The following is a 25477-nucleotide window of genomic DNA, read 5'->3' on the forward strand; positions in this document are numbered from 1 at the left end:
TTAATCCACTGAGGATACAGCAATGAAAATCCCATCTGGGGATTGTCTATCTAAACTCGATGCCCGGTCCACAAAGTGGGTGTTGATCCAAGTCATTCATTCTGCCTGTCTCGAGTCATCTTCTGGGTTTGATTGCTGCTCTTGGTCCCACGGTGAGGATGACCGAGAAGAGATCCTTCCAGTGTGCCAACAGCAGGGAGCACGAGGGAGGACTAACCCTGTGCTTCAAGCCCTCGAGATTGAGAGGCGGGTCATTACCGAGGTATGAATCTCACACGGTAAGTACCACGGTCATCCACTCTCTGCATCGATGTGAGAGGCTGAGAGATCCACTTGGTTCTAGATCTCATGCCCAGCAAGCGTTGGGAGCAGGATCCATGCCCACTTCTGTCCGAACCCACAGTCCATACTCCACGCCGCTATTCCATGTAGATAAAACATTCGTTTGCACTTAAATGAAGATATGCATATTACAGGAAGGCTTTAAATAACAGGAAGAATTTGTCCACCGCACAAGAGATAAGAAAACCTACCCGAGAAGAACCCCATCTTCTCCTGAGAATTGAAAACAGGGCACTAAAAACACTCCATCACCTAAAATAGACGGACACCTCCAAATGATATAAAAAAGACCCATTGTGGCTTCCTGAACTTAGAAGACCCTCTGTCCACGTTCACTGCATGGACGACATCGTGGGAGAAAGGAAGCAGAGGAGGAACCTCCTTCCCTGTGGCCGTCCTCCACATTTGCCATCAGACAGGAGCAGGTGAAGAGCACCCCTGGCCCCTGAGCTTGGGCAGACCCCGCCTGGCCATCTCCTCTCTCCACGCAGAATGCTCTCATGAGCACCGACTCTTCCAAGAAAAACAGGCGCCTCGTGCTTCCTGGAGGAGATGGTTGTGAGCTGATGGCCACGGAGGAGACACGGTATGCCCCATCACACGGGGCCACCGCAAGTCAATGTGAATGAAGGCCGAAGGGCACGTCGCCATGAGCCCAGGGGGTCCAAGGACACCAGCCAGGGCATCCACCCTGCCCTGCGTAAAGCAGGAGGGTCCTTCTAAAATCTGGGAACCCTGAGTCAAAGGAAAATCCTTAAACTCTGGGAAGGCCAAGGCATCTCCTCACTGGAATCCTTTATCCTGCGGTTCCTGGTCTGTGGGCTCAGGCTACCCTTCACCACTGGGGCTCTCGTGCCTGACAAGCACCTCTAACCTTTACCCCCACCTTAGTCCTGGGGGTACAAACATTCTGTCCTGCTGTTAAGGGTTTTCTGTGACCAAAGGAGCCAGCTCAGCCTTGCACAGAGCAGAGCTGATGGGCCCAGGAGCAGCCCTGTCCCGTGATGGCTGTTAGGGACTCCGGCTTCCCTGCCCCTCACCGGACAGCTCTGAAAGATGTTCTTCATCATCTCCCCGGAGTCCTAGTAGAGAATTGTTGGGCTAAGGAAATAAAATGCAGCAAACCAGTTAAAATCGAACTTCTGATGAGCACAGAGGCGATGTTGATACGAGCAGGACCCGTGCCGTCCGTGGCTCGCACACCCAACATTCGCCTTTGTTTACTGAAATTCAGATTCCTCAGGAGTCTTGCACTTTCTCTGGCAACCTGTACCAGTGGGGGAGACCCCAGTTGCCCACGGTTGTCACTTGCTCATGAAGGTACTCTTTTCATGTCCCTACTCCTCTTTCTTACTAAACTATCTGAGTTTAGTAAGAAAAATCCAAGTTGCTTCTGAAAGATGCTAGTCTAAGAACAGAGTTTACGATGGTAAAGCATGCAGTTTTCTCATCAAAGACGCTCTGGGAGCCAGGTGCAGGGGTGCACAGCTGTCATCCCAGCAGCTTGGGAGGCAGAGGCAGGAGGATCGTGAGTTCCAAGCCAACCTCAGCCAAAGCCAGGTGCTAAGGAACTCAGGGAGACCCTGTCTCTAAATAAAATACAAAATAGGGCTGGGGATATGGCTCAGTGACTGAGTGTGCCTGAGTTCAATCCCTGGTACCACTGCCCCTACCTCCCCCACCACCACCACCAAAAAAAAAAAAAAAAAAAAAAGACACTCTGGGATTTATCTGATCAAGAGCTTAGCTCAATGGCAATGATGTTTTAGGATGATATCAAAATTACAACCAACAAAACCAAAAGCAGACATGCAGCACTATGTCCAACCGGAAGGCTTCTGCCCAGCAAAGGAAACAGTCAATAGTCAAAAACTACAGGAAGGGAGAAAATTTTTGCAGATCATTCAACTGATAATGAACTTCTACAACTCAAGAGCAAAAGTGGAATAACCTCTTTTAAAATGGGCAAAGAAATCAAATAGATATTTCTCCAAAGAAGTCCTGTCCGTGATTCCCCTGTATATATGAAAAGATGCACAACAGTGCTCTCCATCAGGGAGACCCAAGAAAAACCACAGTGTCACCTCCCACCTGTCAAGATGGTCATCATTTTAAAAATAAAATAAAAACAGGAAATAACAACTGCCGGTGAGGATGTGGAGAAATTGGAACCCCTTGTGCCCTTTTGGTAGGAATGCAAACTGGTGCCGGTACTAGGAGAAGCAGTACAGGGATTCCTTGAAAAATTAAAAACCCAAATACCACATGACCCAGAAGTCCCCCTGTGGCCTATTTCCCCAAAGGACCGTGAACATGATTTTAAAGAGATATTCGCACACCTGTGTTCTTTGCAGTATTATTTGCACTAAGCAGGAAGTGGAGAGAGCATAAATGTCCACGGGTGGATGAATGGATAATGAAAATGTGGCCCATTCAGACCACAGAATATCCATCAGCCACACTGAGTGAAATCACCCAGTCATGGAAGGACAAATACTTCATAAAAACATTTATATAAGGTCGAACTGATAGAAGCAGATAGTAAAACAGTGAACGTCAGGGACTGGGAGAAGGAGAAAGATATGGTTTATGAGCAAGCCACCAACGTAGGTGACGGTCCCCACCATCATTTCAGCCAGCATTGTTGTTCCTCTGGCTTTGGAACATGAGCTAAGCAGACCCATGTCAGCCTTAGCAATGGGCTTCAGGATGCAGGAGATGGCGTTGTGATTTCTCTGGCTCGTGCCTGGTCCCCAAACTGCTCATCTTTCAGGGAAGGACTTATTCCACAGGAGGAGATGCCAACAAGAGCGGTTTGTGTGCTCCTCGCTCCCGCTCCAGATGGAGACCAGGTGGTGTAGAAAGGAATCCTGGATTTCCACCCCAGCTTGCATCACGAAGCTTCTCGATAACCCAGAACACAGGCGGAGGGCTCCAGGATCGAGTGTCATGGTGGGTTCCTGGCTCAGTGATCTGAGTAAGTGACTGCACCTTGCTGATCCTGTTTTCTCATCTGTCAAATACAGACCATAACAACAACCATGTGGGTCAGATCTTAGGGAAGAGATGAAGACAAGACGCTCACACATGGGGACTCTGATGGGCGCCGGCCTTGACGATTGCTATTATCATGCTGTCCTGAGGTGGAATTGTTTTATACAACCCCAGGGGCTGTCAGAACCTACATGTTCTGTTTCCAAGGCAGAAATAGAAAGCAGGACCCATAATGCGTCAAAGAATTTAAAAGGACTTCTCTCTCCCTGCATAGAGCTGTGACTCAGAGCTGTTTGCTTGGGGTTCTTCTTCAGGAATCAGTCCCAAGCCAAGAACTGTCAGACATGCCCACTTCAGATAATTCCACCACCAGTATGCACGGAGCCCACAGCTCACTATCTATTTAGATGGGTAATGAATTCTCATGGTCACATTGGCCTATTCACCGAGTATCTGCATTTGTGACTTTGCATTCAATGCAATTGTGTTTTTCCCAACATTTTTTTTTAAAGTGCATTTTCCCTTAAAAAAAAAAAAACCCTGAATGATACCTCCATGAAGGATGTTTGCTAGTTTTTGTAGCCCGAGTCTTCTCCACATCCCTCCTTGGAGTCCATCTACCTCAGTTTGAAAGTGCAGCTAGACGCAATTTTCTGAGCACCCAGCTAGGTGCAAGACGGACCTTGTAAGAGATACTAGTCACAAGTCACTGTTCCTTCTCATGGGTCCAAACAAATCCAGCTTTTTCAACAACAGAAAAGAATTCAAGAGAACATCTTTTCCAGATCTCTGTAAGAAAGAGATTTAAACCATAAAGCTAATTCTCACCCCACAATCTCAAGTCTGGTGGGGATTTCTGTTTGTTTTAAACCTATCCTAAAAAAATATATATCAACTCTTTTCTATCGAGCCACTCCTACATAATGACAAAGTTTTAGGTTTTCAGTTGCTAATGGCTTTTTATTTTTGATGTTTTTTTTTTACCCGAATCACATCTCACTTGGCAAAGAGTTTATGTTTTTATTCTCTTGATTCATAGGTCCTTAATGAAAGCAAAATTCAAACTTACATTGGTCTTGTATGAATTAGGGACCGTGTAAACAGTACTTAACAGTTCTAATTGAAGGTCAGTAAATCCCCAAGAGATTAAATGAATCCTGCAGGGAGCCGTGTAAATCTCCCTCCCTTCCATGGCAGGGCCGCCGAGCCCCCAGCCTGCCTGGTGCAAGGTTTAATAAACATGGTATGCATCTAATCAAAACCATTTTGCACCCAAAGGGGTTAGGAGTGTAAATCACAATTACTCTTGGCACTAAACCCTTGGCCCTGAGAGGCCCGAGGTTGCCAAATACCATCAGGAACTGACTTCTAGGACTTAGTTAGCTTCTGGCACAGGTTTCCAGGCCTGAATGCCCAACTTGCCTCTCAGCAGGAGAATCCAGATGGGGGTATAAAATCTGAACAGGATGGTGATTTCAAATGACCTCCTTGCTCCCTCTCTTGGATCCTTCACTCTTTTGCCAGCTCTGGCTCCATCACAAAGAAATCACATATTCGTAGGTGTCAATGCTAGATCTGTCCTTGAAGTTCCAGGAATCCATCTCGTCCTGTGCAGAAGGGCGCCATTTTGAAAGAAGATGGTGTAACCTTCCAACTACCTGGCTGTCAGGGATCCAGAATACAAGCTCAGGAATGTCAGAAGGGTTCCTGAGCCATGCCACCTGTACCTGAGCAGCCACGTGAGCATGACACTGTCCTCCAGCCCAGCTGTACCTGATGCTTAGGAATCGTTTAGCACATGGCCAAGGAAATCTTACTAGAAAAGGTGGAAATTGGAGAAATCAGAGCCAGAGAAAATTTCCAAGATTTCCTCCAAGATGCAGAATGAACACCATCCTGGATCTATTGAATCTGATCCTGGGATCATTGACTTCAGTAGAAGTGATTTTTCTTTTCTTCATGTCACCCATGGGGAAACAGAGGCCCAGAAAAGGAAAACCGTGTCTTTGAGTTAACTTGGCCAGTTCCAACTCAGGGCTCAGAGCTACTTCTGCTTCAACTTCAGAGATGTGTCTCTATCTTTCTGCCGTGCTGCTTCTGAGAAAACTGGGGTGAAGGAGATACTCGGCCCATCTCTAGAAGGAGTCACACAAAAGAGGAGTGATATCCAAACTGCTAAGGAACAGCTCCTCGAAGGCAGAGAGGGTGAAACTAAGAAGGTTCCAGAGTAGACTAAGTAGTTCAGGGATGCTGACTACTCAGGGATCTGAGTCAAGATGTGCTCTAAGGGGACCCTTAGCGTGACTCCTCTCTGCCATCCTAGATGAAGCCCTCAAGCAGAGCACCCCATGCACATCCATTTCCAATCTGGCCGGTCACTCCCGTGCTGTGGCCCTTCCAACCCTGCTGACTAGGAATTCCCCACTCCTCTCCTCGACTCCCCTAGGCGGGTTGTCGAGGGTGTGGCTGATGACTTTGGGTTCTCCCTGAAGTCATTCCTGGGACCCTGAGCCATGTCGTCTCCCCCAAACACCGTGGAACTCACTTGTGGAAGCATCTTCTCTAAAAATATTGGAAACCTGTGGCTCTCCTTTTATTTGTTCTTCCTCCCTTCCTCAGAACTTTTGGAGCATCCAGCCTTTGGGTCTTTTATCAGTGCATGAGAAGCACCATGGGAGATCGGGACGAAGCCTCTCCAGCCACCTTCAGGAAATCGGGTGAATGGAAACCTGACCCAACTTTAGCTATTGCCTGAGCTGGAGTTGGCATCCTCTAACCTGAAAAGCAGATGAAAAAAATACATTAAAAAATCCTTTATGGTCAGAACTAAGAACGAAAAGAGATCTCACAGCCCAAGAACTGGCCGCTCCCTCTGCCCCTCTCTCCTTCAGAAACCCCCTACCCCCTTCTCCTCTCTTGCCCCACTGCCCCATGCCTCACCTCCACCCAAATTTAGTCTGCCACAAGCTATTTTTTGTTGTAGATCATTCCATCAGCTTCTAATCAGTCTCTGTGTGGTTGGATCACAATAGAGCAGATGCCCGTCTATGCCAGAGACGGCTGGTGAACCCCTCCTCTTTCCTTTAGTAGCAGAACCCATAACAATCTAACGGGGCACAGGGCCATCAAGGTTAAATGATTCTTTTTTCACCTTCCCATGAATCTAAATCTCGGTCATGTGACCAGTTCTGGTCCCTGGGAAGTCAGAAGAAGCAATCCGTCCCGTCCTCGGAAGATAAAGTCTGAAGTCTGGGTCCCTTTTCTCCCCTTGCCTAGGATGTGGGCTTAATGGCAGTAACTGGAGCAGCCACGTTTGGGCAGGAAGGATGCCACGTGCTAACGCAGAGAAATGGCACAGAAGGAGCTTCGGACGGGGGCTCCTTCGCCACGGGACAGCCTGTGATGGGTCTGTCAACCAAAGAGGAGAGACTTCGCCTAGGGCCCTGCTGTGGTGCCATCTGGGACCTCAGCTGAATTAACAGGCTACTCTTTGGCCGATTCATGCCAACCTCTGTACCAAGACCAGCCTGTGTCCTCTCGTCTCACCAGGAGCTGGGAGCAGGGGATGTCAACCACAGCAGGACGTCGGGCATGCTGGTGACTCGGCCGACAGTCCCAGAGCTACGAGGAAGATGTCTTTCTCTGATTTTTCATCCTGTTTCTCTTTCCTTCTATGTGACGCTTTCCTGGCCATGGGGGTAGGGTCTAACTCTCTTCTTATTGTTCCTACTGATCTGTTATTCTTTCTCCCTTCATTTTATTATCTCCCCTCCATTATTTTTTTCCTTTGGGTCACACTTGTAACCCAGATAGATGCGTGATCCCATGGGGCCCAGTCTCCAAGGCCAAAAATCAAAGCAAGAGATTTCCAAATCTCTGCTCACTCCATCAGGCAAACCCCAGGGAAGGACGGCATAGTGTATCATGATACAGTGGACACCTTTCAAATTCCATCCTGTTCCCACTTCTCTCCATAGCCCCATTCACATATCAGCCACACGGGAAAAACCTCTCTCCCTCTCTCTCTCTCTCTCTCTCTCTCTCTCTCTCTCTCTCTCTCTCTCTCTCTCTCTCTCTGTGTGTGTGTGTGTGTGTGTGTGTGTCTCTTTTAAATAAACTCCATTTTTTCACAAATTTTCTCTTTCCCTTACATAAACCCCGGGGGGCTTCTTCAACGTCATTTTAGCAGCCTCTGTGACTTCTTTAGGTTTTTCTCCATTTCGGGTTTGACCCAGACTCTCCACCAGAAAGGGCTGCTAGAGTTCAGTCCGGCTGTGTTTCCCTCGTAGAGTCTGGAAAGTGGGGGGCCGCGGGAGGAGCACCATGAATAGCCACACACGGATGGTGTGCGTCCCTGTGGGGTGTCTTACCAGGCGGGGGTCTCTGGGGGAGAGATTCGCACGCGGGTGTTCACTGAGCAGAATTGGCAGGAGCACCTGCAAAGGACTATGGGAGCTGGGGGGGGCGGTGGAGAACCTGGGTTGTGGGCAGTTGGAACAGGGAACGTCCATCCGTCCTCTAGGGAGCTCAGGAGCTGGGTGGCCCATAAGAGCAATTCTGGATGGAGGCCAAGGGACTGGGTCTGTGCACACCCAACTGGTCACTGGATGGAGGCGCCCCGGGTGAGTGGCCCAGCAGCTCCCTCTGGCCAAGGGCAGTTGTTACAAGGGGTCAGCTGTGAGCCACCGACATTTCATGCTCCCTGGAGCAGGCACGGAGGGTCCTGTGGCTCCACAGCGGGGAGGTCAGGTGACCCATCTCCCAGCACACACTTTCCCTTATTCATTCGACAAACGCTGTGCACCTACTCTGCGCCAGGAACTGTGCTCCCCTCCTCGCCGCCAGCCCTCCCAACCCCACTGCTTCCCTTCCGGTTCCTTCCTCCTCCCTCTCCCTCTCCACCCCCCCTATGGTTTGCCTGGAGCCAGAGCTTCAAGAATGGGCTGGCGCCTTAATTGCTTCTCTCTCCTCTGTGACATCAATACGAGGTGACATTTCCCGGGCACGGAGCTGCATCCCTGTGGCTGCATATTCCCCCTGTCATAGGAGATCACCGGAGCTGTCACAAGTGGAAAGCTAGAAGCCATCGGAGGAGCAGGAGGGGCACCGAGATCCCGGGCAGCGTTCAGAGGGGTTGGTGAGCCGCACTTCCCAGAGCGGGTTCCAGAGGCGCCTTCTGCCCCGCTGATCCCTCCCGGGGAGAGTCCACCGGATCTGACATGGCGGGGGGGGGGGGGGGGGGGGGGGGGGGGGGTTACCCAACCAGACTGCACCAACCAGGCCTCTCACCCAAAGCACTGGGAAAGGGCTGGATCCTGGGGGGCGAGCCAGACCCTGAAAAGGGACTGGACAGATGCCACTAAAATCAGATCTCCCTCTTCCCCGGGCTGAGCCCCCTCCAGGAGGCTCCCGCTGCACTTGGAAAGGAAAGCCTCCGTTTTCTGGCCTCTTCTCCAGCCTCTTCTCCAGTCCAGCCTCACACTCCTGGTCACTGAGCTGCGACACCCTGCCACCTTCCTCCTCCAGGAGGCCCCGTTTGTCCCACCTGGGAGCCTTGCCACTTAGCGTTCCCTGGTTCTAGAATGTTCTTCCCTGACCTCTCCTGCCCGGTGCCTCCGCAGCATCTCCAGGGCTCTCGGCTCAGATGTCAACTATCCAAGGAGACATCTGTGAAGGCACCACTTGGAGCTCTGTCTCCTCTTCCTTCTCCTCCCCTCCTCTCTCTCCTCCACTCCATGGGACTCACTCTTCAGTTCCATCCTTTCATCTGCTGCCCGTGTTTTCCGGCCCACGTAGCTGCTGCCCTGATATTTCCATCACGCAGCACCGTGCGCAGAAGTAAGTAGATGCTTGGGAAATATCCGCGGTGCCCACGAGGGACGCACATGGCTGGCAGATGGCAGATGCCACCAGCTCGTGACTGTGGCTGTGGAAACAGGGAGGACTCTGAGCCTGGTGCCAAATCTCGAGGACCGTTGAAGGCCCACGCCGTTACCATCGGCCTGAATGGGTGGCAGTGGGAATGACTCGCTTCACCCTCCACAGTGTCCAGAGCCGTGGTTTCAATCTCATTCAGGTTAAGCAGACGCTGCGATGTCCCAATCCATCTCCATCTCCGTTTGTCCCCCAAGAGGTCTCAGAGCTCAAAGGGCCAGAGAGACTGTCCAGTTTGGGCCTCCATTTTTCATACGGGACGATCTGCCCACAGAGGAGTGACGGACATTCCTGGCTCTTGGACCCAGGAGCCCTTGCCTGGGTCACAGTCCTCGGGAATCAGGCTCCTCACTCCGTTCTTTCCTCCAGGACGGAAGGAAGACCCGTGTCTCGTGCACTGCTGTATTCTGAGCACCCACAAGCTGCCTGGCACATAGTAGGTGTTTCCTAAGCGCCCGTTGAGTGAACGGACATAAAACTCCATTCGGAGGCCACCCTTGGAATTCTCAAGCCATCCGCTCCTGGGTGCAGAGCCACCCTCCTACCGCCCAGCTCCTGAGCGTTCCCAGCATCAGCTGGATTTTATTATTAATAATAAAAACAGCCTATGATTTACGGGGCACCACGGAGCCCCGGCTGACGGGTGGGCTTAAGTTTTGCACGTAAAACTCAAGCGGCTACCTGAAACCAGGCGGCTCTCAAGGAAGGACAAAAGGAACCCAAGCAGGCATCGGTGGCCCACGCGGCTTCAGGTTTCCTGGGTCGGTGGTCCCTGCCCAGCCCCCTGGGCTGCCCTCCTGGCTGGCCAGGAACAGGGCTCTGGAGGATCAGGTATTCCCACAGGGAGAAAGTCCTGGCACGGGGCGCTGGAGAGGGACCGTGGAGTTGAACTAGATCCGAGTTCGCTCTTGGCCTGCAGGATTGCTTTGTTTGGCCCGTGTCATGCTGGTAGGAAATCTGAATCCACGGCAGACATTCAAAAGTCAGGTTTTTACATAAAAATCTCCCTTTTCTCGAAAAACAAGAAGCTCTGGCAACGCAAAGCCGGAATTCCCGTCTGGCAGCCCTTCGCTGGAGTTGAGCCATGACTGTTCCTTTAGAGGGAAAAGGGCCTCCTGGGTCCCCGGGGCCGGTTCTCCCTGGTGCCGTCCCCACCCCAACCCACTTCACGCACTTTTTGCAAGTAAAAAGGTCTGGTTGGGAAGAGCCTGTCATCCACCCCTGACTGTGACAACTCCTCATGTCAAAGATGGGGACCCTGCGGTCCTGAGAGGTGAATTGATTTCGCCGAGGTCACCCACCAAGAAGGACTCAGGCCTGGGACCCAGGACTCCTGGCCTCTCACCTGGGACTCCTCCCCCAGCTGCATCTGCAAAGCTGCTCCTGGTGAGGGTCCAGGTGGAGTCTGTAGGGCCCCATGGATCGGCTGGCTCCCAAGGCAGGGGACTGATTGTCTTGGTTCCAGAGCCCAGGAGTCCCGAATCAAGGTGTCAGCAGGACCCCACCCTCCAGAGGGCACGGGGAGAACCCTTCCTGGTCCCTTCCAGTTTCCCTTGGCTCCTCGGCTTGTAGCATCATGGCTTCAGTCTCCCCTCCATATCTGCCTGACCTTGCCCTCTAGGCCCCTGGGTCCTCGTTACTGTTGAACCATCCTCTGCCTCGTCTCCTAAGGACACCTGCCATTAGCTTTAGCGCCCATCCGGGGACTCCAGGATGACCCCATCTGGGCATCCTTCATTTAGATCTGCAGAGACGGTTTATTCCAAATAAGGTCACATTCGCTCTAACAGGGTGAAGAGGTGCACGCCTCTTTTTGGAGATGGCTGTTCTACCCCCGTGACCACTAAAGCCCCAAGAAAGTTCCAGAGAGGCCCAGCCCCACGGCCAAGGCCTCAGCCTAGCCTGAGTTTTAACTGGCCAACAGTTCCACCGCGAGCTGCTCCGTGGTCCTGGGTTGCCTAGGAAACCGCAGGATAAATGCAGAGATTCCAAGGAGCCCTCCCGGAACTTTCCCCAGGAAAAGGCCTCAGAGAAGGAAACCTAGCGATGACAATGGCAGCCACCGATGTTACCGATATTAAGCGTAGTAGTGATGACCACAAAAATAATGGCCAGACTTAGGCAGTATTTCTCTGAGACCTCTTAAAACCACAGGGAGATCAGGGGGTGTCATTCCACGGATTGCATAGACGAGAAAAATAGGGGCACAGAGACGTGAAGTCACTTGATCAAGGTAACACAGCAAGTTACTAATAGGATCAGGAGGTCATGGGCCAGGGCCATGGTCCTTTTGGAGTCTAGACCGGAGGGCACAGGATGAACTTTTCACCCACCTGGCCTTGGCCCAGGCCATCCCTGATGTCACCGGCGTTGCTGGGAACTGAGTCGCTCTGCGGTGTGTGGGACTGCCCCAAACGTCCAGCCTCTTCCCAGCCCTGGGCTCTGACACCAAGGAGCCGAGAGCCATCACCCCCCTCATCCCCTTTAATCTTTTAATCATGCTTTTAAAAAGACGATGATGAAAGGACTCTTAGCCAAAGACACATAAATAAAAGAATGAAAGTAACCACGGGATTGGAAGGCAGGGGCAGGGCATGTGAGGGCCGATACCATCTGACAGTCAGATCAGCCCCAAGCTGCCCGAGGAGCCTGGAAACCGGGTGGTAATGGACAGAAAACAGACACCTCGGCACACACTGGAAAGCCAGGTGGCTCAGCGAGTGCTGTCAGGACACTTGTCACCATTAGGCCACGCTATTAGGAATGATTGATAATCAACTGAATAAACGAACGAACACAACTGACACTTGTGCCGACTGTGCCAGGTGCTGACAGGGACGTGAACTGACTGGCTTGGTGACTCTCTCACCCCATGAAGTAGTATTATCATTCCCAGGTTAAGATTGGAAACCAAAGCACAGAGAGGGTAAGTGACTTCCCCAAGGTCAAACAGCTAAGTCACAAGTGGCTCGCTGGGTTCACGTGAATGGTCCAAAAATAGGAAGAGTTTCTGATCCATGAGTCGGAAAGCGCTTTCCAACTATAAAGTCAGTGGCGGGAGCCATAAGCCAGAGAGAGTCAGTAGCTCCGACTCCATGAGCATCGTGAGCCATTGTAAGAGCAAAATCCCAAACCCTCCCAACAGAAGCACCAGTTGAGGACGAAAGAGAGACCGCTAAGAAAATGGAGGGAAACACATTTCTAAGTTATGATCACCAAGGCTGAATTCATCATAACGATTATAGTTTATAATGGTGGGATGTAGGAATCGTGTGAGTCATCGATGTATAATTATGTCACAGTGAACTCATGATGATGAATTATAATGAACTCCTCTAAGTCAAAAAAATGGTGCCCCAACAGAAAATCACATCAACAATTAATCCACAAAAGCAAAGAACCATTTTTAAAAAGTTCCATTTCTATAGTGAATAAACAAATGGAAGAGGAAAAATAGTTTTTTCTTCTCAAAATTGGCAAAGATGGTGTGAGATGCTAATGGCGAGCACCGGGAAGGGCAGGGGACAGGTTTTCCCATAACCTGGTGGTGGGCACAGGGATGGGTGTAAGGAGGGTGACTTGGTGTAATCTTACCGTGGCAATTTAACACATTGAACCAAACGACTATGCCAATCATTTCCTCCCCTAGAACGTTCACCTATGGAAATAACCAGAGGCACCCAGAGAGATTGATGTGTAAGGTGATGATTGCAAGAATTATGGGAAAAATTAAAAGGCAATAAAGATCCAATTAAATAAAGCGTAGTCTCCCAACGGAACATTTTCCAACGGTGAGCATCACGTCTTTGAAACAAATCCACCAAGATTCCAAGATCAGAGAAATGAAATTGTGCGAAAACGTGAAGCCCAATTTACACAGCGTGATCAGAACTCCATGATTGTGTGTGTGTGCACTTGGGCTTGTTGGTGGGAGAATGTGTGTGTCTAGAGGCATCAGAAAGATTTTGCTCTCAGTCCCCCTTTGGCTTGGGAGGGTCATGTGACTCATTCCGACCAATGAGGCGTGAGTATCCACGACAGGCCTTTCTCTCCTGAGCTGGATGTAGCATCCAAATGCCAGGGTGACCCAGGTTAGATCAGAGCTGGTCCATGCTCCGTCAGCCAAGGTCACAGAGTGACCTCAACAAGCAGAAGCCCCCTCGCCGACCCCAGATGGACACATCTCCTAAAGAAGGGACACATGCAGTCTTCTTTGTTTGCTTTTAAGACACAGCGTAAGAGACAATAGCGGATTCTGTCCGTAAGGACCAGTAAGATGGCTGAACAGGCACAAGTGGATGACTACTTCATTCACCCTCCCAACCCAGGCGCTTTGAGGAGTGAATGCTAGTGTCGTTCTGGGGTGACAGATTAAAGCGGTGAAGGTTTTGGATAAACGTGGACTCCCAAGTCGCCCAAAGCAGAAGCTCTCCATCTCCAACACCACAGAGGATCTCAACCAGGGGTGATTTTTTTTTTCCCTCTAAGAATTATCCGGCAATGACTGGAGATGTTTTGGATTCTGGAGGCTGGAGTATCTAGCGGGGAGTCTCTAGGGGGGACAGACCAGAGATGCTGCGCAATATCCTATAATGCCCAGCACAGTGCAGCGCCCCTCACCAAAGAACGGTGTGGCACAAAGTATCAGTAGTGCCAAGTCTGGGTGGAGAGAGACTCCGGAACTCTGGAAACTCAGGAACAATCTCTGTAGTCCTTCCTCTTCCATCCCACCATGCCTGCCGTGGTGGAGAAGAGAGAAGACAGCCCCCGGGCTGCACGGTCAGCACCCCACTTAAACCTCCTCCTGGATGCAGATGGCCGCACACCAGGTATGCACTCGAGATTGCCTTTCGACTTGGAGGAGCCGCTCCAAAGCCCTGGCGCGCTCAGGAGCTGCAAGTGTTTATAAGAGACTTCCTCCTCGGGAAAGAAAGGTCACGCAGGGGAAGAGCAGAAACAGATTTCTTTTCTGTCTCTGGCGAGCTTCCTCCGGGCGCCTGGGAGAGACTCACTCGCACCTTCATCAGAGAAAAGGAGCAACCGGGAGGAGAGGAGGGGGAGAGGCTGAGCTCGCGCCACTGCAACGAGGGCTGGACCAAGGGTGCGCCAGGCTGTGGGCGGCAGAAGAGGGGGCCTAACTGAGGGAGAGGAAGGCAGGGAGTGGAGGGGAGACAGGGAGACGGGAAAGATAGACAGGCGAGTGGGGAGGAGGAGGAAATAACGTGTGGGTGGGTTGATGGGGTAGATGCAGGAATAAGTAGATGCAAGATGGGAGGATGGAAGGATGGATGGATGGAAGGATAAATGAATAGATCAATGGAAGAATGGAGGGGGGACCTCTGAACGGGGGTGTAGGTGGTTGGACAGTGAACCAATGAGAAGACGGATGGACTGATTCACCTCATTCAGAGGCATTATCTTCACGTCACACTGTAAATTGATGGTCCCTTTGCTAAACACAGTGACTAGCACGTTTTTTTGCGACCCACTTGGTGCTTTTAAACAGTGCCTCTCCACCTTGGCTCACTAAGAAACTGACAGAGAGCCTGCTGTCCAAATGACAGCCCCCCCCTCCCCGCATAAGTATTTTTTTTTAAAGTGATTCAAAGAGCAGACACGCTTGAGAATCAGCTGAAATTCAAAAGTCAATGGAACTTTGATTCCTGACCACCGGAGCCCATGTGGCTACTGATCCCTGATCTTTTGCCAGCCCCTGGTCACCGGCCTGGTCTGGGGGCATATCCGGATTTGTAGTAACACTCACTATTATGAGTCAAACTTGGCTTGATTTTTGCCTCCATCTAGAAGCTGTGGTGTTTGGCCTAGCAGCTTAGCTGTATTGAGCCTCGATTTCTCTATCTGCAAAATGGAGCTCATGGAAACAAAAGTAAATGTTTTATAGAGTTTTACCAGGAGACAATAGAGTAACGTCTTGCATATTGTAAGCACTTGACCAAAGACAGCTGCTATGATTAAGATTGGGAATACAATGAGTATTCGATTCATAAATATAAATAATAACCATAGACAACAATCATGGATCATGAGTTCTGTACCAACCTTTGTTTTCATAGCTTTATATTTTTTTATAGTATCAACTAAATTAATTCTGATGAAACCTCAGTGAGACACTGTGACCATTTCCAGATGAGCAAACAAGGCACAGAGAGGTTGAGTCACTTGCACACTGAACACCCAGCTAATGCTGGTCAAGGCAATGGCCTGAGCTCAGAATGTCAGCTTTTTTTTTAACCCAACTGTTCTCTACCCCTCACGGCAAGCCAGGTCCACCTTGCCACTAGAACTGTTATGATCCACCCCAGTTGGGAAAGAGACACAGTTTCACAGCTAAATGTCAAAGGAAATGGCCATTTGACCCCCAAATCTTGAAGATTCTACTGCTGTGTTCGGGGTCAGTATCAGGCCTGGTCTTCAGAGCTTTCACTGAAATCCAAATGCTTCTAAGAGGTGGTCCGTGCTGGAAGTCACTCCCTCACCCATTCCTGCCTTTCGTGAATGCCAGTCCTTATGAGGCACCTACCCTGGGCCAGGGAACGGGCTGGGTCTGAGGACTCTGCCCTTAAAGGAGCCAGCAGGCTGTGGCCGGTCTCAGCAGACACTTCACGCTGGGGTCTGGGCCACAGGGAGCATGAGGGTGGAGATCTGGGAGCAGAGAGCAAATCCCAACACACCATCCTCAGCCCCCAATCAGCCGCCCTCCTCCGTCTCAGTTGCGCCTGTGCCCACCCCAACTCTGACCCGTGGCACCTTCTGCTCCTGACTGGCCTCCTCCAGCTTGGCCTCACATGCCATCCACCGGCACAGGGACAGAAGTTTCTATAGCATCTCTGGTGTGCTTTAGGAACCGTATGGAATTTCCCTTATGAAGTTTCCAAAACAACCCAAAAGACAAAGTTAAAGGTGGGGGGAAAGTCACTCTTCATTGCACAACCACACGTAAGCCCGCACTTGGGGGCGCTCCTTCCTGACCTGCTTGCAGTGTGGCCAGGTTCCTGGCGTGGGGCGACACTCAGACACGGCAGCCTCCCCTTCTGACTGGCCATGCATCGGCCGCATTGATTTAGCAACTCTACTCTCCCCTCCCAGCGTCTGGTCTCTCCTTTGCAAAAACGAAGCCAATATTCTCTTCCTACTTTGCAGGACTGTTTGACAGAGGGTTTGGAAAAAAATTTAAAAAGTATGTCCAATTCTTGGTGCTCGGCAGACACTCAATACATGACTCCGACTATTCCCATTTCTAGAGGCTTCAAGGAAGGCAGCGGCAACCCTGGATCCAAGCCCTAGTGACTCCAGCTATGGGTTGTGACAATCTCCCCCAATGCCTCTTGTGCATCCCCAGGAGGATAATGTGTGTCTTCGGGGCTGGGGATGCAGCGGGGATGTCATGATTATCATCATGATTAACACTGGTATTACTTTAATACTGGGATATTTCCATCTCAGCATTTACCCACTCGCAACTTAAATCACCACAAATAGATCCAGGTCTGGGGGAGTCGGGGAGCCACATCTTGTTCAGCTGGGCAGAGACATCTCAGAGAAAGCTGCTAGAACTATCTTGCTTTTGCAAAGCGTGGCCACGGGAACACTCCGCGACATGCCACTGGGGCTGAGAAGGGCCTCTTGCTAATGTGGGGGTCCCCTGCCTGAGTTCCTCAGCTTGCCCACGAGTCTACTTCTAGCCTGGATCTGGGGGGGCAGCAGTTTTGAGAGAGCAAAGAGCCCCTTTTTCCGCGGCTTTGCCAACCTGCCCCAACAGGCCCAGCAGGAGAGGGACCCGCCTGCCTCCCCCGCCCCCGCCCGCTACCCCCGCCCCAGCCATTCCCAGAGACTTGGCTGGCTCCGAAGGTTCCAGACAGAGGAGCTAAACACGTTAGCCGACAGACTAGCAAGACACAAACAGCGGCAGGAATCAAATAAAAGGAAAACGCACCAGCCACAGGTCAGTCCTGTATAAATATTTATGCTGGAGGAAAAGTTGGTGCCTGAGTAAATGACCCTGTGGCTGGTATTAATAGAGATAATGGGTGTCTCTAGAACACACCGCCAGAAAGAGAAAGGCGCTGGGCTGGGGGGAGGGGAGGCGGGGCCCGAGCAGGACCAGAGGGTTATAAATCTTCATGCCAAGCCCCGGGCCCAGCTCACCTCCCTGGCCCTCAGCGCCCGCCCCGGCCTCTATCTTCAGATCTCTGCTCCCCCCGCCCCAGCCAGGCCCACGCTCACCCCTGCAAGAGCCATGGCCTCCCTGTGCCTGTTGCCGCAGCTTGGCAACGTGTTAGACACACAGCTGGTGTCTAATAAAGGCTCCAGGCAGTGGCCCAGTGTGGAGCCCCTCTGCTGCCTGGCCTGTCTTTGGATGGTTTCTGCCATCCAGCCAGGCCCAGCTCTGGGGCAGCTCTGGGGAGGCCCCTCTTTCTCTTGCCAAGAACCCCCTCCTCCGAATCTGGACACCAAATCCAAAGCCCTGGACCTGCGGGAGCCTTGAGAGCTGGCCGCTGCTTCCCCGAAGGGTCTCAGCCCTCAGACTCCCCGTCCCTCCATGGCTCCCTTGCCCACCAGGCCCGACTGCTCTGAACTTCCCAAAGGCCAAGTTCCTTCTCCCATCTGGCTCTTTGCACCGTCCCTTTCCCTCTTCCTGGAGCACCTTCCTGGTGTCTCTTCATATGGCTGCTTCAGCTGCCTCTGCCCACGTCGCTCAGGTCCCACCCCTTCCTCCAGGAAGCCTCCCTGCTTTAGAGGCCCCTTGTTGTCTCCAGTCCCAGGGCCCCTGGTGCCTCCCCGCATCATGCCCCTCACCCCTGGGCTCTGAACTGTCCCCTTCCTCCCCTCGAGACCCAAGAACCATGAGAACAGCAAGCTGACGCCCGTCGCTGCACCCACACACCTCACGCAAAGCTGAGCACAGAGTCGGTCCTCAGGAAATGCCTGTCAGTGAGCCAAAGCACAGGACCATGCCCCCTTTCTGCTGAAAACAGGAGATGGGCCAGGACTCCCTCCGTCTTGGACTCAAGAGAATAGAGGCCTCAAGTTAAGCTGGGGAAGGCCCCGCTGGCACCCAGGACCAGGACGTGGGAGCCTGGGTCTCTCCCCTTCCCCGACTGCTGGGTGGATCCCCCAACGGGAGGCCCGTTTCCCAGTGTTGGGCCATTCGCCCCAGAAGTGAAATGGCAGCATGAAAGAGCAAGATCAGCTCTGCACAGAGGGCTCCAAAGGCTGCGTTCCAGACCAGGTGGCCGCACAGGGATCTGGGTACCCACCTGGAGAGGATGGAACTCGGTCCACAGCTCCTCAGAAGCTGGCAAGGTCTCCCAGGGCAGGAGCCACCAAAGGAGACTTTCCTGCAGGAACCCCGCAGCCTGGAGCCTCCTCAGCCTCCACCCTTCCCAGAGCTAATCCCCAGTGCCGACCTCCCACCCTCCCTGCCCGAGACCACAGCCTCTGCCCTCCTGGGCTGCATGAGGCAAGAAGCTGCTGAGAGTCCCCTGTCACCTCCCTGGGCCTGGCCTTTGGCACGGGCTGCTTCCTATTATCTTCAGCGTGGCCCCGGGTGCAGAGGACAGAGTCAGGGTGTCGGGGCCCAAAAGGACTCCAGAGCCGGGAGACACCAAGTCCAGACTTTCTTCCTCCACATTTTCCTTTGCCACTTTAGAATTTCCATGGCCTGTCAGGATCCACCTCTGACTGTCCCCTGACTATTGGAAGGGACAAGGCCTTATCCTGTCTCCTCTGCTCAACTCACTCCAGAACGAGGCGCCCAGCTGATGGACAGCTCCTGTTGGATCCTTGGCCAGAGGCGCACAGCCAGAGGCAGCTGGGCGAGCCCCAGAAGGAGGACACTTGGCCAACTGTGTGAGCTTAACATACCTCCCTGGAGAAGACAGCAAAGGCAAAGCGAGATGCCACAAGCCCATGTCCTCGTAGCGCCACTCACAGCGGCCAAGTCGTGGAAATAGCCCAAATGTCCATCCGTGGCGGGGAGGTGAAAGACGTGGTCCACCCATGTCATGAAATATTATTCAGCCTTAAAAAAAGAAAGGAAATTCCCATACAGTTTAGATGAACCTTGAAAACACGCTAAGATGAAGAAGCCAGACATGAAAGGACAAATCACACGATCCTGTTTACATGTGCTCCCGAGAACAGTCAAGTCCCCAGAGACAGAAAACAGAATGATTTCAGAGGCTCGGGGCAGAGATCATGAAGAATTGTCCTTTCATGGGGACGGAGTTTCGGTCTGGGAAGATGGAAAATATCTCGAGATGGAAGGTGGACAGGGACGCTCAACTTGAACCCACTGCAAGCCACTGACCTTGTGCTCCCCAAAAGATTAAAATGGCAAATTTTAATAACATAAAATTTATGTTATGTGTCTGTGGACATAATTTTTAAAAAAGCAAAGAGAGATAAAAAGGGAAAAGTGAATCAGGACGAAAGGAAAGACAGAGGAGGCATCTGGGAAATAAAAGTAGGAAAGACCATCCAGAGCACCTAGAAAGGGCAGGACCCTCCTGGGTTCTTAAACTCTGCCCTCCCCCTCCCCTGACCAAGGGGGCTTAGCAGAATCCTGCATGAACACTCCTCCCACAAGGGTGCAGAATGGAGGTGGCCAGTCACCCTCCCACACACCTGTGGTGACAGTGTCACTATATCCCCAGTCTCTGCTCCAAATGCCAATGTGAAACTGAGGCTAAAAAAAGAAAAAAGAAAAAGAAAGGATTATAAGGGTAATTTGGTGGTTTCCAATATGCTTTCCCCTCAAAAACAGCCTTAAAAAGTAGGAAAACCGCAGCAAATCTTGCAAGATGAAATCTAGCCACCACTTTCCCTTAATGTAGATTTATTTTCAGTTTTCGTAAAACTCAAAGCATCCTATACAATATGTGATTCATGCCTTCCCCTTTTAGCTCTTGAGGCAGAATATGTGGGGCCCCTCCAGACCTGGCAGTGGAAATCTCAAATACTGGCCCTACTATCTTTGCGGTGGCAGGCCAGAAACCACATGTCACCTGATGTCACTTATTTTTCCACCATCCCACTGAAGGCTTTGCTTCCTCACAATGCTTGATGGCACCTGTCCTGCGAGGACATCTGATTCCAGGGACATGGTGGGTAACATGGGTGGCATTTCCACAATACATCATCCACTCAGGGGCAACAAGCAGGGGCCTTTGCAGACTCCTGTCTTACAAGGACATCTGACACCATGCAGGATGGAGAAGTGGCCTGGTATCCTTTTCAGACAGGCAGGAGCATCCCACACCTGGAGTTGGCCACAACACAGTGTCTCCATCATCTGATTGGTCAATTTTGACCTCTGCTCATGGAAGACCCTCTGATTGGCTGCCTTGGATCAAGTGCCTCCCTCTCATCCAATCAGTTACAGCAAAAGTGAATGCTGGGAATGAGGTCATGTGATCAACAACATGGCTTCCTACACACCAAGGACTCAGGCCAATGGTTTCCTTGAGAAGAGGGTGTGGGCTGAGCAGCCTTTCCCCCAACACCCCCCCCCACTGTATAATTGAGAATCTTATCCCAGCAAAGGGAGGTGCCTTGGAGGGAGAGGTTAAAAAAAAAAAGTGATGAAAACAGAACTAGACTTGGAATAAGACCAAATTCAACCTGTGTCTCCACCCCTGAGACAAATCATCTGTTATCTGTGGCCCTTAATTTCTGCATCTGTTCAATAGAGAACACAAAGCCATTCCTGAGCACATCTCTGGTAGATTCTATGAAGCAAGATCCATCAGAGAGAAGAAAGTTCCTATAAGCTATAAAGTTGATGTGTGCGCTTAATATACACCAACATATCAATTTATCAATATATGATTTATCTCCTCTCTATACATAATATATTTGGTGTGTGTCCACGTATCAACCCCTCGGTACATGGTTTATCCACCTGTTTCTCTTGACTGACCCAGGTCACCTAGCTGCTTGGGCGGGGGGGGGGGGGGGGGGCGTTTATCCAGCTGGACTAGTTTGTCAACACTTGTGTTCAGGATGCTAACCTCACTCACCTGACTCTGCCTGGCGTATCCACACAGAGTGGCCCAGGGAGGGGAAAGATGGGCATTCCTTAACAGTGGGCTCAAATGACCAATTATCCAAAAGGAGAATGTATTTCAAGAGCCTAGTTCATGGCGGGTTCTCAGAACATGGTGTCACCCGTTTGTCACTGCTCTATGGGAGAGTCGTTATCACTTCCTGTTTTATGAGGTGACCCAGCTAATGAATGGGTCCTTTAAGAGTCAAACCCCAGGCAGGTCAAGGGCCTCCCACCGACACCCCTCCTGCCAGCCGCTGGCCAGGAGGCGCCTTCATTGTTTCCCTGCCCAGATTCATTCCGCTTTCTCCCTCCATCTCCCGGCCCTTCCTGGGACATCAATACTTAATGCTCTGTGCTGTCGCAGGGCTAACTGTGAAGGATCCAATTGTGTGGTTGATCTATAATGTAAGGTTAATGCCTAATTAGCTCGTTTAACATTTCTTCCGTGGATAATTCATGATGGGTCATTAACAAAAGCCAGGGCAAACGGAGGGGCATGTTCATCACTGTAAATCAAAGGTCTAAAAACATCATAGCAACAGGAAAAAAAAGTGCATGTATTATTCAGGCCCCACAAAGAGCCAGGTCTGCACCCGGGTCCTCAATGCTCTTCTGACCCTGAGGTCAAGGGACCAAGTGCAAAGCTCAAGAGATATTTTCTATTAGTTGAAATGGACCGTGCAGGGTCTAGTGGGGACACATCGCCTGGTCAGCATATGACTACATAGCTCACGATTCAACTTTTGACGGCGCAGATGGAGAAGGCTCTTCAGTCACCAAATAAGGCATGCTTACAACAACATTAAGTAGCTACCATTTATCAAGCACCTACTGTGTACCAAGATAAATATGAAAGTGTGTGTTCTATGTATCAGATAGCTGTTGCTGCATAACAAAGTGCCCCAAGCTCAGTAGATTTCTGTAAGTCTATGTTTCCGTGGCTGATGTTACTGCTCTGGGACAGGCCCATTGGATCTCAGTAGGATTCTCCTGTGCATCATTGTTTGGCTAGGGGTGCATGTGTAAGATGGCCTCCTGTGTCTGGCTATTGACTGGCTCTTAGGTGACAGAGGTGAATGGGCCATATGTTTCTCCTAGTGAAGGCAGATTTCCATGAGATAGGTTAGAAGCAAGATCTCTGGAGGCTCAGTCTGGGCACTAACAATGCTGTCACGTCAGCACTATTTTATGGGCTCAGAGTAAATCTACAAGCCCAGCTTGATTCAGTTGTGGGGCAGCTGATTCTACCTTTTGATGGAAAGAACTGCAAAACCACTGCACAGTTTGCCTAAAGAGTGGGGAATCGCTTTTTGTTTCATGATTCTACCATAATCCATTTCTTCCTTGTGATAAATCCTATCTCCAGTCTTCCAACTAGTATTTATTGACCTTTTACTATGTGCCAGACACTGTCCTGCAAATCAGCAATAAACAATATTTTCTCTTCATATGAAAATTCCTAGTGGGGAATTGGAGACAAACAGTCAAAAGAGAAATAAAAGCACCCATAAAATATTTCTAAATGGTACTAAATACTGTAAGGAAATAGAACAGACTGTCTGCCTAATAGGTGTCTGTAGGTGAGTTTTGATATTCTGGGCTAATGGTGCCTGTATGGGGAGGTAACTAACATTGGACCTGAGACCTAACAGATAAGAAGGAGTCTGCATACAGGGCCAGAGGCAGAACATTCTAGCAAAGGAAGAGCATGTGCAAACATCCTGGGGCAGGATTGTTTCCAAGAAGGCCAGTGTGGCTCCAGCACCATGGGTGAGATCAGACCAGCTCCGTGCTCGCCAGATCAATAGTGAGGGCATGACTGGGCTTGTCCACACCTGAGTGGCCCTCGTTGGGAAGGGCCTCCGAAGCCCATCTTTGTCCTGAATTCCTGTCTTCGCGGACAGCCCTGCAGCTCTACTGAACTAAGCAGGTGTGGGGGAGACAGCAGGACGGCCCCTCGAAAGGAAAATCAAGATTAAGCACATAAGCTGGCTTTTAAAAGCTTAGCGGTCCCCCCGCATTGGATCCCAAATGGACCACACTTGAGAAATTAAATAAACAGCATTTGTCAAGGGCCTTTGTGGGCTCCCAGCTGTATTTATTTATAGGTTGGTCCGTTATTTATGGGCGCTCGTGCTCTGTATAAAAGCTTTGTTGGAGAGAAGAGGTAACGAGGAGGCGGCTCTCTCGGCGGACACTGAAGTCCTCCCTCCAACAGGCTCAAACAATGAGCATCTGCGGCTTTTTCTCCCCACGAAGCTGGGTGCTGGCGAACATCAGGGCAGGGTTCCTGGAAGTGCTGGGTCACCCGGCACCTCCCCACAAAGAGCCAGAGGTCCAGAGGAGACCTCTGCCCGGCGGTCCTCAGGGAAACATTGAGAATCCAAGATGAGCCACTTCCTTGTCTCACTGTGATTTCTGACCCACAGCTGGGGAGGCCCAGTGACTGCACCTGAGAAACATGCTAGCAAACCCCGCCAGGACACGCAGGCGCAAGAGGTGCTGGTAAATACATGGAGGAAGAATGGACGGCCACCTGGTCCCGTGCTTGTGAAATTGGACCACTAGAGGAACCTCAAGATGTCACATGAACATCTTGGCAAAAACATACTTACCAGCACAACTGTAATCCGGTTGGCTCCGGAGGCTGAGACGGGAGGATCACAAGTTGGAGGCCAGCCTCAGCAACTTAGTGAGGCCCTAAGCAACTTAGGGAGACCCTGTTACTAAATAAAATATGAAAAGGACTGGGGATGTGGCTCAGTGATTAAGCACCCCTGGTACAAAAGCAAAAATTAAAAAACCTCAGCAGGCTGGGTGGGGTGGTGCACACCTATCATCCCAGCAGCTCAGGAGGCGGAGGCAGGAGAATCACAAGTTCAAAGCCAGCCTCAGCAATTTAGCGAGGCGCTAAGCAACTCAGTGAGACCCTGTCTCTAAATAAAATACAGAATAGGGCTGGGGATGTGGTTCAGTGGTCGAGTGCCCCTGAGTTCAATCCCTGGTAACCACCCCCCAAAACAAACCTTAGCAATGGATATTTATGGCATTAAAATGTCCACAGCTTGGGCTCTGCAGTTTTCTTAGAAGAATTCATTTTTTAAAAAATCTAAGCGTTAAGAAAAAATAGAAGATGAGGGGAGAAGAAGAGAGAGAAAGGAAGAAAAAAAAAGAACTTAGTACAAAAACCGATGCTCATTGTATTGGTGTCTATAAAGCAAAGAATTAGAGACACAAGATTAATGTTGACCCTACTTTGATGAACGATTAAAAATTGGCTCATAAAAAACTTAAAATAATACCAAGTGCCTCTGTGAAAATATCACAAGAAAATGGGGATATTCTGTTAGCTTTACAGCATTATTAAAACTGGGTATTTAAAAAAAAAAAAACTCTTGTAAAAAGAATTGCCTGAAACAAAACCTCTACAAAATGGTTCAATGTCTGCATAAGAAAATGACGAGCTTTAAAAATTTCTTTTATTTTTTTCCAAGTTTCTAAATTTTCTTTTAAAAAAATAAATCATCTGGTTCTTCATCTAATAAATAGATAAATGGTATTCTCCTACCTCAAAATAAACTTTTTTTAAGACATCTAAGTTGTCGTCACCTGCTGAGTTTCTAAATTAGCATCTGTCAGCTTTTCCTCACTCTGACAAAATACCCCAGACAATCAACTTATAAAGAAGAAAGATTTGTTTGGGCTCCTAGTTTCAGTGGCTTCGGTTCCTTGTCACATGGCCCTATCACTTTGGGCCTGTAGTGGCACAGGACATCATGGAGGAGCATGTAGCAAAGGAAACTGCTCACCTGCTGGTGACAGGGCAGCAGAGACAGTGGGGAGGAGCCATCACTCAAGGGCATGCCCCCCCCTCATGACCTAACTTCCTCCCCTGAGGCCCCGCCCCCTACAGGCTCCACAACGTCCAGTTGCACCACAGGCCGCCCACCCAGCCTTGGGCTTATGAACACTTGGGGACACTTGAGATCCAAATCATTATTCTAAAAAAATGTTTAAATGTTATATTTATAACTGTCTTATTACAAAAGAAAAAAAAATACCCCCAGGATTAAAATACCAGAATCAGCAATTAATCATTTTGGCCTCTTTTAAGGACACTCTACCTTTGTGATCACT

At 50.4% G+C, this 25477-nt stretch overlaps 1 long non-coding RNA gene across 1 annotated transcript; it reads left to right on the forward strand.

The window, feature by feature from the left end:
- The first annotated feature begins 30 nt into the window (after positions 1-30).
- LOC144375219 (uncharacterized) lies at positions 31-7470 on the forward strand. Its single transcript, XR_013434777.1, has 2 exons — positions 31-278; positions 6613-7470. It is a non-coding gene; the product is annotated as an uncharacterized LOC144375219 (long non-coding RNA).
- Positions 7471-25477: the final 18007 nt, after the last annotated feature.

This window comes from Ictidomys tridecemlineatus, chromosome 2 (assembly GCF_052094955.1).
Source record: "Ictidomys tridecemlineatus isolate mIctTri1 chromosome 2, mIctTri1.hap1, whole genome shotgun sequence".
Classification (NCBI taxonomy): Eukaryota; Metazoa; Chordata; class Mammalia; order Rodentia; family Sciuridae; genus Ictidomys; species Ictidomys tridecemlineatus.